Source organism: Camelina sativa, chromosome 2 (genome assembly GCF_030686135.1).
Source record: "Camelina sativa cultivar CO46 ecotype springtype chromosome 2, ASM3068613v1".
NCBI classification, from domain to species: Eukaryota; Viridiplantae; Streptophyta; class Magnoliopsida; order Brassicales; family Brassicaceae; genus Camelina; species Camelina sativa.
Genome location: NC_141881.1, coordinates 23,492,838 through 23,506,138, shown reverse-complemented (window position 1 = coordinate 23,506,138; position 13,301 = coordinate 23,492,838). Strand labels below are relative to the sequence as shown.

Genomic DNA, 13,301 nt, shown 5'->3' with positions numbered 1-13,301 from the left:
CTGATCTACAGAAGGTCACCTCTAGGCGATAGACTCACGCTCCAGGCGTCATTTGCTCTCGACTTTTAGACTTTCTTTTACTCACAGGCCTAAACCTTGAGTTTTTATTGGCTCCTCATCGGACCAAGACCCGCATGCCATAATTTTACTAGCATCATTTAAAAAATGATGTAAATTTTGGATCATTTTTCTAATTGATGTTTATATAAATTAATAAATACATCAATTATTAAGTGAAGTAAATTTATATATTTTGTGTCAGTATTTTGAAAGTGATGTAAATGATATATATTTGCATCAATGATGTCATATAAATCAATAATAATATCAATTATTGTAACTGATGTAAAATTATGATTTTTATATCAGTTATTGAAAAGTAATTTTGAAATAATATCACTTAGTTTTGTGATACTATTTAAGTGATACAATATGTTTGTTTTTTTGTAGTGATATGGTATATTATTAGTTGTGGAGCATAATATCATAACAAATTTTCCATAGTCAAAATTTATGGTCAAATTTTTTATTTTTCAGCTTTTGATGATTCTGATAGAATTTACTGCATCTGCAATTACAAATTTTACAGCTATATACTCAGCACTCTGAACTATAGGAATGCAGATTATACAGTTTATAATATCATCATCACATACATATTTTTACAGATACTCTCTCTCTATGAACTATAAAATATAAATGATGATTTTACAGATTTTTTTCCTCTTTCTCTTTTTTTTTTGATTTATTTGGTTTTGTTATGCAGATGACATTTGCTGTTTGGGCCTGTGGCATTTTTTTGTTGTTGTTTAAAAAGCATTTTTGTTGTAATAATTTCTTTATATAATTAACGAAATTTTTTTCTCACAAACAACATATATGACATGGTCCCACTACAGAGAGAGAGGTTTTCATGCAGAGAATCAGGCTCCGAATAAAAAAAGCGGATCAGACAGAATAAAAGCGGAACTAGCAGAACAAGTGCAGATTTAGCGGTTTAAAATGTATGTTTGAATGGTAAAAGCAGATCAAATAATGTGGATCAAATATTTATATTTTAAGATATAAAAATTGTAAATAAAACATTTTACATAATATAATACATATTAAAATAAAAACTTGTATTTATATAACATGTTATTTATATTTATGCAAATTAAAATTATAAAAATATTTAATGTATACATATTCAAAAATGCTACAAATATATTTATTGTCATAAATACTAAAACATTAAGCAGAAAAATACTTAAAATACAACACAATAAAAACAACTAATATCAAGTACTTTGATTTTCCCATATCATATCTGCAATATTTTCTCTGATATTTGCCATAAGATTGCCATCAGCTATCTCGTCATCTGAAAAATTTAAAAATCTGATAAAATTATGTAGTCCATTCATAGCTGTTACCACTCTTTTTTGTACATGAATATTATATCTAGAAAATTCACAGAGAATCCTCTATTTCTTCTTCCAAACTCCAAATGTCGTCTCAATAACAGAGCGTAAAGATGCGTGGCATCGATTAAATAATTCTTGTTTATTCCTAGGAGGAGGACCATTTTCGAAATGTGACATATGATACTGAACAATCCTGTTTTGTGAAGATCTATATGGAGCAAGAAACCCTTGTTTATTTGGATAGCCAGAATCAACAACATAATATTTTTCTAGTGGAGGCAAAGGAAATTCAGAATCACTATCTTGTGCCATTGCGAGAACTGCTGTATCGTGACAAGATCCTGATGCTCTATTCCAAACATATGTAAATAACATATTCAAATCACATAAACATATGGTGGTGAAACATATGGTGGTGAAATGTCAGATACTCAAGTTCCAAAGACACAAGAAAACGAAGATGTGTACCATGTTAATATTGACGATGAAACACGTCCTTCCAATGAGTTTGTCCACGAATATACACGTCATAGTTCTCCATCAGTTGATCCAATCCAAATCCTTGTTTCCGGAGTTCAACAGCGAGGACGTGGAAGACGTGGAAGTACTTCACAAAGATCTGGGGTAAACTCACGTGTCACTAATGGAAGTGAGTCACGAGGAAGTCGAAGAAAATAATCTTTTAAGACAACGTTAACAGATACAATGAATGGATTTAGAGAGTTTCAACGCCAAAGTTTACAACAACTATGCCCAAATTCATTTGACCAAAATGATTTTGACGAATGTGAAACGGCTGTGAAGATCTTTGAGGCTATGGAGCTTTCAAATGATACTAAATTTTATTGGGAATGCATAAGGGCATTTAAAGAAGACGAATTTTGGCATAAGTATTTTATTGCAAGAGCTGACAAACTCTTTGAAGATGAGATACAATTTTTACAAGATTTAACTGGATATACACGCGATGATGAACGTGTGGGTAAGCGCTTAAGCTCGGGTCACCATTTTGGGAGTCCAAGTTCAGGTGGTTTCCACTATGGTAGTCCTTCTGCAGGTGGTAATAATTCATGGAGTCAAATTTTTGGTGGCCAATGGGGTCCTAGTTTTCAGCAATGGAGAACACCACCAAATGCTCAACAATGGGGTACACCACCAAATGTGCAACAATGGGGTACACCACCAAATGCGCAACAATGGGGTTCACCATCAAATGCACCACGGTGGGGTTCACCATCAAATGCCCCGCGATGGAATTCTCCAACAAATGCTTTGCAGTGGAGTTCACCACCAAATGCTCTGCAACGGGGAACACCACCAAATGCTCAACAATGGGGTACATCACCTAATATGCTACAATGGGGAACACCTCCAAATGGTCCACAATGGGTCGCATCATCAAATGGCCAAAATTAGAGTGCTTCCCCAAATACGCAACAATGGGGTTCATCATCAAATGAACAACAATGAGGCACATCATCATATGAGCAACAATGGGGCTCATCATCAAATGGTTTACAGTGCGGTTCATCGCATAATTCTTCACAATGGGTCCTTCCGATAAATGTCCATCGTGGATTTTCACTAGAAACTGAAACTTAAAAAACAAAAAAAAACTCAACACAGCGTTTCAGAAGAAACATCAATTCCTACGTCAATAAACGTTCAAAGGGGAGTATCACCGGAATTTGGTTTTACGAATAATTCTTCAGCAGAGCCAAGATCGAAAATGCGTAGACCTGGAGGTTTATTCAATATTTGGGGAATCGAACGAGGACCTAATTTAATTGAAACTCATCAAGGCGATTCAGGAGATGAAAAATAGTTTATTTTTGCATGTGTGTTATTCTGAGCGATTGTCTTATTTTTATTTATGTTTCAATAAAAGTTTATGTATTGTATCATATTATATAATGTCATTTTATTTATTACTGTTCTAATTTTTTTCATTTTTTATCTTTCAAATTTTAGGTGTTTCATATATGCCAGTTGCGATCACGAGGAGTCCAATTTCTAAGTTATGAAGAAAGAATTGAGTTATGGAATTTGGAAAATGAGCAATTTGAAGAGTTAATAATTCAACCAGCACTGAGTTACTACATCCAATATTTTCAAAGAGGACTAGTCCAAAGAGACGGTGGTTTGGGGTGGATAAATATGTGGCATCGTCTACAAGAAGATGATGCTGCTTGTCTACAATTACTACGAATGTCACTTAGTAATTTCATAACATTGTGTGATAAGTTACAAACAAGTTATGGTTTAAGATCAATGATGAATGTAATCATTGAAGAGAGTGTGGCAATGTTTTTACGGATATGTGGTCATAATAAAGTTCAAAGAGATGTTGGACTGCGATTTGGACGAAATCAAGAGACAGTGAAGAGAAAGTTTTTTGAGGTTCTTACAGCGACTGAGTTACTTGTTTGTGATTATATCAAGACTCCAACAAGACAAGAAATATTCCAAATTCCTGAACGACTGCAGATATATCAAAGATATTGGCCATATTTTAGTGGATTTGTTGGAGCAATGGATGGGGTTCATATATGTGTTCATGTGAAGCCTGAATTACAAGGAATGTATTAGAATCGACATGGTACAACATCATTTAACATCATGGCAATATGTGATCTGAATATGTTGTTTACATATGTCTGGAATGGAGCAAAAGGATTTTGTCACGATACAGCAGTTCTCGCAATGGCACAAGACAGTGATTCTGAATTTCCTTTGCTCCACTAGAAAAATATTATGTTGTTGATTCTGGCTATCATATGTCACAATTTGAAAATGGTCCTCCTCCTAGGAATAAACAAGAACTATTTAATCGATGTCACACATCTTTACGCTCTGTTATTGAGAGGAAATTTGGAGTTTGGAAGAAGAAATGGAGGATTCTCTGTGAATTTCCTAGATATAATATTCATGTGCAAAAAAGAGTGGTAACTACTACGATGGAACTACATAATCTTATTAGTATTTCAAATTTTTCAGATGACGATTTTGCAGAAGTAATGAGAGAGACAGAGATTACTAACACAAATTCTAAGTTTGATATAAAGGATATGGAATCTGCAGAGATAGCTGATGGCAATCTTATGGCAAATATCAGAGAAAATATTGGAGATATGTTATGAGAAAATCAAAGTACTCAATATTAGTTTTTTTTTAATTGTGTTTTATTTTAAATATTTTTCTGCTTAATGTTTTAGTATTTATGACAATAAATATATTTGTAGCATTTTTAATTGAATATATATACATTAAATATTTTTAAATAATTTTAATTTGCATAAATATAAGTAACATGTTATATAAATACAAGTTTTTATTTTAATATGTATTATATTATGTAAAATATTTTATTTACAATTTTTATTTTTTTACAGTATAAATATTTGATCCGTATTATTTGATCCGCTTTCACTATTCAGGCTCCGAATGGAGATAGTGTATCAGGCGTAGCGGATCTAGCGGATCTAGCGGATCAAACGGAAAAAGTGGATCTAGCGGATCTAGTGAAACAAGTATGGATCTAGTGGATCAAGCGGTTTAAAATTTATGTTTGAATGGTAAAAGTGGTTCAAAGTACTGTACAAATTTAAAATAATATATTTAAATTTTAAAATTAATATTTAATTTTTCATAAGTAGATTCTAATTAATATTTTATATTAGAAAAACCTAATATAAAAATATTTTTTGAAAAAATAATTAATATAACTGCACTTTTAAAATAATTTTCAAATTAAATTAAATTACTACACTTAATTTTCAAAAGACATATATTTGTGCTACAGCGCAAATCCAAACTTATTATATTAATGAAATTAAAACAAGAATACATAATATAAATGTATTTAAAAGATTCATTCAACAAGCATTTAATATAGAAGATGTTTATTAGCCCATAATGTATCTGCAATTCTTTCTCTGAGATTCGCCATTAAATCACCATCAGCTATATTTGTTGTTCCAGTGACGTTTAAATCACTCTCCGGATCTATATTGTCAATATGTGAATGCCCCATTGTTTCAGCAATTTTGAAATTCTGATAAAATTGTGTAGACCCATTGTCACTATGACGACTCTCTTTTGCACTTCAATATTATATCTAGGAAATTCACAAAGAATTTTTCATTTTTTCTTCCACACTCCAAATGTTCTCTCAATAATAGAACGTAGAGATGCATGCCAACGGTTGAAAAATTCCTGCTTATTCTGAGGAGGCGGAGCATTCTCGAATGATGACATATGGTACCGAACAACCATGTTTCTTGAAGATCTATATGGAGCAAGAAAACCTTGTTTATTTGGATAGCCAAAATCAACTACATAGTACTTATCTTCTGGTGGCAAAGAAAATTCAGGATCACTGTTTTGAGCTATCGTAAGAACTGCTGTATCATGACAATATCCTGGTGCTCCATTCCAAACATATGTGAATAACATATTTAAATCACATATTGCCATGATGTTAAACGATGTTCTATCATGTCGACTCCAATACATTCCTTGTAAATCAGGAGTGACCTTAACACACACATGAACACCATCCATTGCTCCAACAAACCCACTAAAAAATGGCCAATATTTTCCATCCATTAGCCTGTCCGGAATCCTGTGTAGTTTTTGCCTTGTTGGTGTTTTGATATAATCACAAGCAAGTAACTCAGTCGCTCTAAGCACTTCATAAAATTTTCTCTTTACGGTTTCTTGATTTCTTCCAAATCTTAGACCAACATCTCGTTGAACTTCGTTGTGCCCACATATCCGTAAAAACATTGCAACACTCTCTTCAATGCCTACATTCAGTGTTGGTTTTAATCCATAAGTTGTTTCTAGTTGGTGACACAATGTTCTGAAACAATCAAGTGACATCCGTAGTAACTGAAGACAAGCAGCATGATCTTCTTGTAAATCGATGCCAAATATTTCTCCACCCTAATCCACCATCTGTTTGTACTTGTCCTCTTTCAAAATACCGATTGTAGTAACTCAATGCTGGTTGAATTATTAACTCTTCAAATTGTGCATTCTCCAGATTCCATAACTCAGTTCTCTCTTTGTAACTTAAAAATTGAATTCCTTGTGACCGCAATTGACATATACGAAAAGCCTGTATTTGATGAAAACAAAGGATTGATAAGAAAGTGAAAGACATGATTCAATTACACATAATAAGTAAAAGATAATACAAAAACATAAATAAAACAATGTAACATTATTAATAGCAAAGAACTAGAGATATTATGCTTCATCGTCAGAATCATTTTGGTGAGTTTCATTTAAATTTGGCCCCTGATGGGTTCCCCAAATGTTGAATAATCCTCCAGATTTACGTGTTCGTGGTATTGGCCTTGGTGTTGTGGTTTCAGTTTGAGTTTCAGTTTGAGTTTCTAATGAGAATCCATGCTGAAAATTTGTTTGAGGAGGCCATTGTGATATATTTGATGATGATCCCCATTGTTGATCATTTGATGATGAACCCCACTGTGTAGGTGAATTCAATTGTTGTGTATTTTGATACGTTCCCCATTGTGAAACATTTGGTGATGTACCCCACTGGTGGCTTTTTGGTTGTGTTACCCATTGTTGTGCACTTGGTGGTTTACCCCATTGTTGAGGACGTGGTTGTTGACCCCATTGTTGAACACTTGGTGGTGTACCCCATTGCTGAGCACTTGGTGGTGTACCCCATTGCTGAGCACTTGGTGGTGTACCCCATTGTTGAGGACGTGGTTGTTGACCCCATTGGACATTTGAAGTTTGCCCCCATGAATTATTACCACCACAAGATGGACTACCTGAATGAAAACCACTTGCACTTGGACTCCCAAAAGTTCTTCTCGACGTTAACTGCTTTCCCACAAACTCATCATAACGTGTATATCCAGTTAAAGCTTGTAAGAAATTTATCTTTCTTCAAAAGGTTTTTCAGCTCTATCAATGAAATACTTACGATAGAATGGGTCTCCTCCTAATTCGTCAACGCATGCCCAATAAAATTTTGTATCACTTGGAAGCTCCATTGATTCCAATATCTTTGCAGCCTCATCAAAGCCGTCGTAATCATCTTGGTCGAATGAATTTGGGCGTAATTGTTGTAAACTTTGACGTTGGAACTCCCTAAATCCGGTCATTCTATCGGTTAGGGTGGTCTCAAATGACTGCTTATTTTTACTTCCACGTGAACCACTCCCATGTAAGACTCCAGAATTTCTTGCAGATCTTTGTAACGTACTTCCTCGTCTTCCTTGTCCTCGTTGTTGAACTCTAGAACCAGGAATTTGATTCGGATCAACCGTTACAGAATTATGACGCTTATGTGCCTGGATAAACTCATTTGAAGGACGCGTTTCATCGGTAATGTTAACGTGATACACTTCTTCATTTTCTTGTGTCTCTGCATCTTGACTATCAGACATTTCACCACCGTATGTTTCTGGGTACAGCTGATCTTCATTATTAGTTGTGCCTTCATTCATCATTTCTTCTCTTCTTTGGTTGACAGAGTATTGAGCTTGGGATTGAACATTATATAATTTGAAGCAACGTTCCATGATTTTCCACCCTTGTGGCTGCTTTCGTCTAAATGCATTTACAATCTTACATACCTATGAATATTATTATAAAACAAATATTTCAGAATATTTGGTTATGTTAATTAAGTTAATATATTTGAGTTGTGATAAAGATTTTGAAAACTTACTTCACGATCTTTCCACCATGACTCAGATGCATTAATCACGGATGTAATAGGATCAACCATGATACCATCTGATCCCATAAGCTCTCGATACTTCTTGTATTTTTTTTTCATATTATCAAATTTTTCATTGAAAAACTTATAATTTATTTCTAAATCGAACTCCTGGTTAAACTTTTCAACCATAAACTGTTTTGCAAAAGGAGTGGGATCTTTTATACGATAATTATTCATCGCAGCTGCTTGATCATATAACTCAAGTAATCTAAAAAGACTGCTAGGAGTCCATTTGAAATTGGCTCCATTCTACAATATTTTTTTTGAGAACAAATTAATATGTATTCACGTAATTATAAAAAAAAACTATATTTAAATAAATTAAGATAAAATATTTTATCCGTGCTGATGTTTCGGTTGGAAAGTTTTCATCTGCTTGTACGGAAGAATTTGTGTTTCGTCGACGATTAGATGTCATATCTACAGTTGTAAAAAAAAAACCAGTTTACTATAATCAGTATATATTTTAGTTATATATGACAAAAATTTATTATACGATTGTATTATATGAATATTAATTATTTTTACATACTAAATTTGAGTCTTTTATAATTTTATATTACATTAGTGTGTAGACATGAATAATAAATCTTATATAATTGTGTATATATATAATATATGTCGATGGTATAAACATTTATAATATTATACATATACAATTGTAAACCTTAGTCAAAAACATAAAAATATTATACATATACAATTATAACTTTTCCTTACTAAAAGTTTACAAACCTTATTTGCTATTAAATTTTTATTCATAATATTGTCTTATTAACATACTTAGATCTCTATTTTATAAAATAAAAAATTAATTACAAACCTGTTAAATCTCTATGTTATAAAATAAAAACATAATTACAAAACATGATATATATTATTAAAAAATTTACTAGCATTTCTTTCACATAAGTAAAAAAGCATTACTATTAACTTAGTTAAATTAAACAATATACTTGATTATTATAATGTATATATGTTTATGTAAGGGAAATTAACATATATACTTTTCAAATAATTATAAAAATTTAAATTTACGTTTACATATCTAGAGATACTTTTAAAATATATATATAAATTACAAGTTATGAGCCATGTATAAAAGTTTTTAATTCTACTGATTTCCTTATTAATTAATAACTAAAAACATCCCAACATTATGATTAATTAATATTATAACTAACTTAGTCAAAAGCATAAAGGTATGAAACTTTTCATTTACTAAATAAAACTAACTACATCAACATAATTATTAATTTAATTAAACATCATAACATAATATAAATATAATATAAACATCATAACATAATATAATGTATATATTTTTGAAAGAAAAAAAAAATATATACCGTACACTCTTTCAGCTTCAATAGAAGAAGTTTGGAATCTTTTTTTTTTTTTTTTTTTTTTTTCTTGTTGTTGTGATGAAGAAATATGTGAAGTATTAGATTTATAGGAAAAAAAAATTTGCATTCTCTTCGTCATTGTCCAACATGTGAAGGTTGTATTATTATTTCTTTTTACAATAATTTATACTATTGGACCACTTGAATCACTCCCATATCTAGATAAAAGTGGTTCATTCACTTTTCTTACTAGAAGACAAGAATTTCTTATCCATATGTGTTCCTTTCACTTTTTTTGGTTTTTGTTTTTGCAGTTGTTGAATGGGAACACATATGTGGACAGACCACTTGGACTGAAGAACCACTCATTTTCCCACTCCCCATTCAAAGCCTCAAACATACATTTTGAATCGCTAGATCCACTTGATCCGCACATGTTCCGCTAGATCTGCTTTTGTTCCGCCTGATCCGCTTGTTCCACTTGATCCGCTCTGCTTGATCCGCTTTCTCTATTCAGAGTCTGATTCTCTGCAAGAACAATACCGTGAATTCGTCGACTGATTTCTCTTCGAAAAACCCAGCAAAAGCTCAGGACACAGAATCTGACAAAAGAAAGAAGAAGATGTGAGATTCAAAAACCCAGATACAACACGAGAGAGATACCCAGATACAACACGAGAGAGATACACAAGTTTTTTTTTTAACACATTTATCTGACAAACGAAAGAAGAAGATGTGAGCGAAGAAGATGTGACAAACGACAGAGAAAGAAGAGACAACTCAAGCGAGAGAGAATAAAAAATTCGGGCGCTTGCAGCTCTTAATTCCCACCTGCACACGTCATTTCAACTTTATTTCTTGTGTATTTTTGTCATAACATCAATTACCAAATAAAACCATTTTTTACTCTTATCTTATCATTAAATTTGAATCTGTTTTAGGTAAAAACTCAAACCAATTCATAGTAGTGTTGAACCAAAAAAAATCAGTCAAGGTTCATGAATTAGTATTTTTTTAATTTTATGATTTTAAGTATTGTTAGTATTTTAAACATTTTTTTATCGAAGTTTTTTTTTTAAACGCTGAATATTATTACCATCATCAATCCGATGAAAAACAGAATATATTTTCATCGAATTATAGTGTTGTGGGTGTTATAGTGTTGTTTAATCACTTAGAGCTTTAGCTTTATACACCTCAATGCAAGCTTCAAGACTGGCAGCTTGTTTTAACACATTACTATTTCCTTGAATAAAAACTTTTTGTACTGGGCAGCTCTTAGGAAGGTAAATAGTGCAAGTTCCCTGATCCTTGTTTATATCAAATCTCGGAGCTGGTTTGAAGTACCTTTTTCAACCAAAAAAACAAAAAATCAAAACGAAAATTTAATAACTAACTGATGAAGCTGCTAGGTATCAAGACTAACTCATCCGAAGGAAGCCTCGAGCAGTAGAAATATATTAAACCAACACTTGAGCTAAGAGTTACAATTGTGCCCGTCATGTTGACACGGAAGAAATCCTCCGATGAATTATCCAGAAGAGGAGGACAAGGATCAAGAGAATATGTAAAGACTCTTCACGCATTCTTTTCCCACCAGAAATATATTTCGTTAGCCGAGATTGTGTTAACAGATCCCCGCTGCCAGTGACAATGAGTGAGAAAGAAATTAGATTTTGTTAAGCATGGAGCTAATCCATTTGTAGTTTGGACGCAATCCGCACTCAACAAATCCATTTGCAGTTTTATGAAAGATGATCTTGCTCATAAAAAAGTTATTTCGAAGGCCTATTCTCATGAAACTAGGCATGGACATTCGGTTAACCATTCGGTTTTCGGTTTGGATAATTCGGTTATAGGGTTTTCGGGTTTAGAAATATAGAAATCATTCGGGTAATTAAAAAATTCGGTTCGGTTACGGTTCGGGTAGTGTTGGTTAATATCGGTTTTGGGTTCGGTTTCGGTTACCCGAAATACTCATAATTATGTAATTTTTAGTCTAATTTGGTTTGATTATTTTAATTTTACTGAATTCAAATAATCTATCTAATTAATTTAATTATTTTTAACCAAATATACCCACAAATTCCGAATCAACCAAAAAAACTAAAAAAATTGCATAAATTATGTGAACATAACCGATCTCATATCTAAATATATATAGTTAATTTTATGTTTCGTGTAATTCGGATACCTGCTTGGTTTTCGGTTCGGTTCGGGTTCGGTTTCGATTTTTCGGTTTTAGAAAAATGATACCCATTCGTGTATTTTGCCCACCACCCCTACCTGAAACCACAAGACTTTGAATTATTTACTTAGAAAACAAATTCAAATTGATGGCAAATTGATCTGACAAAGCAAGAGATGGTCCTCCGGTTCCGGCATGGTTCTCCGGCATCCATTGCTGTCTTTTCTTCAATCTTAAGTCAACACGTGGCTCCACGTGCCCATCATGCATAAATTGTAATTTCCTTCTATTAGGATTTTAATTATTCTACTTATGGGTTTAATTACTCAAGATTGTAATCATTGTTCCCTCTTGTATCTAGCCTTTTAGGCTTTCTTAATCAATGAATTGCCGAAAAAAAAAAAAAGCAAGGGCGTGTGGCTCAAGGCCTCTCTCTCTCAGTCACTTCCCCTATCTTCCTCTGAAAATATCTTTTTCTCCATTCAAGGAAGCTCTCTGAATCTTTTCCTCCATTAAAAAAAAAAATATCCCCATTTCTCTCTATGGAAGCGAGGTGTTCGCTGGCACTTTCTTTTTTATGATCTAAAAATAAACTAAGTCACTAGTCGAAAGATCCTCAATTTCAGCGAGGTGTTCGCTGGCACTTTCGTTTTTATGATTGTTGATTTGGTCAGATGGAGCCAATTCAATCACATGACATGGAAGGTTGTGTTCTAAGGAACTGAATTGTGCATATCTACATGGAATTAATGGAGAGCCTGAGCTACTTCCGCGAGTTGGAGATCAATACCAGGCAGAGATACCGGTGCTAATACCAGAAAATGATCGTTTGAAGCTCATTAGATGCTCTGAATTGGAGCCTCACATGCAGAATTCGGTTACATTTGGTTTGCGTATACCACTAATGTTGACAAGAAGTGAGAAATTTAGTGGCCATGAATTGGGTCTATTTGTTTCTACCCTTAAGGTGCGTGGTTTCGAAATCATTTCTTTCAATGTTGGTTTTTTAGGACCCTTAGAAAATTCAGAATTGATTAGATTGTGAGTTCTTGATGTTGAGCTTGTAATGCATTGTGATTAGAATATGTTACTGTCTTTTTTATTTGTAGGAGATGGCTCAAAGGCGCCTACGCTCAAGGTCATGTAAGAATTGGTGTCCATTGCCTAGTATACCTGAGGAGGGGCCCATTCACGAATGCTTTTTAAGAAAACAAGTCTCTCCTCTGCTAGGTTTTCATTTCTTTTGTGATCAGATTTTCTCCCACCTCGACATGCTCAAATCGAAGGCTACTCGGCTTAAAACAACCGGACCCATTTTTTTTTAAAGTAAGTAGAATACATAATTAAGCATCTCATACTACTTAATTAAACCACCCAAACCACAATTCCTCATTAAACCGATAACAACCAATATGCACAGCGGAAACATACCAACATACAGAACCAACACATCATCAATGCAATAACATTCCTAAACATTCTATCCATCAACCTAGCATAACTCTATCCAAGGTTCCAACATAAACAATATAACCAAGTCCAACAACACACAACCGAGACCCTAGATCATCCTCCTCCTCATCGCCATGATT

At 33.1% G+C, this 13,301-nt stretch overlaps 2 long non-coding RNA genes and 4 pseudogenes across 2 annotated transcripts; 3 read left to right on the top strand and 3 right to left on the bottom strand.

Moving 5' to 3' along the window:
- The first annotated feature begins 1,815 nt into the window (after nucleotides 1-1,815).
- On the top strand, nucleotides 1,816-4,570 carry LOC147949115 (uncharacterized; annotated as a pseudogene).
- Nucleotides 2,112-3,231, top strand: LOC147949116 (uncharacterized; annotated as a pseudogene).
- Nucleotides 4,571-5,292: 722 nt separating the features above from the next.
- On the bottom strand, nucleotides 5,293-6,290 carry LOC104754039 (uncharacterized; annotated as a pseudogene).
- Nucleotides 6,291-6,581: 291 nt separating this feature from the next.
- LOC147949114 (uncharacterized) lies at nucleotides 6,582-8,593 on the bottom strand (annotated as a pseudogene).
- Nucleotides 8,594-9,574: 981 nt separating this feature from the next.
- Nucleotides 9,575-10,429, top strand: LOC147949113 (uncharacterized). Its single transcript, XR_015582128.1, has 2 exons — nucleotides 9,575-9,676; nucleotides 9,836-10,429. It is a non-coding gene; the product is annotated as an uncharacterized LOC147949113 (long non-coding RNA).
- On the bottom strand, nucleotides 9,989-12,220 carry LOC147949112 (uncharacterized). The gene is made up of 4 exons (XR_015582123.1): nucleotides 11,716-12,220; nucleotides 10,948-11,162; nucleotides 10,718-10,868; nucleotides 9,989-10,123 (listed from the first exon to the last, which is right to left on the bottom strand). It is a non-coding gene; the product is annotated as an uncharacterized LOC147949112 (long non-coding RNA).
- Nucleotides 12,221-13,301: the final 1,081 nt, after the last annotated feature.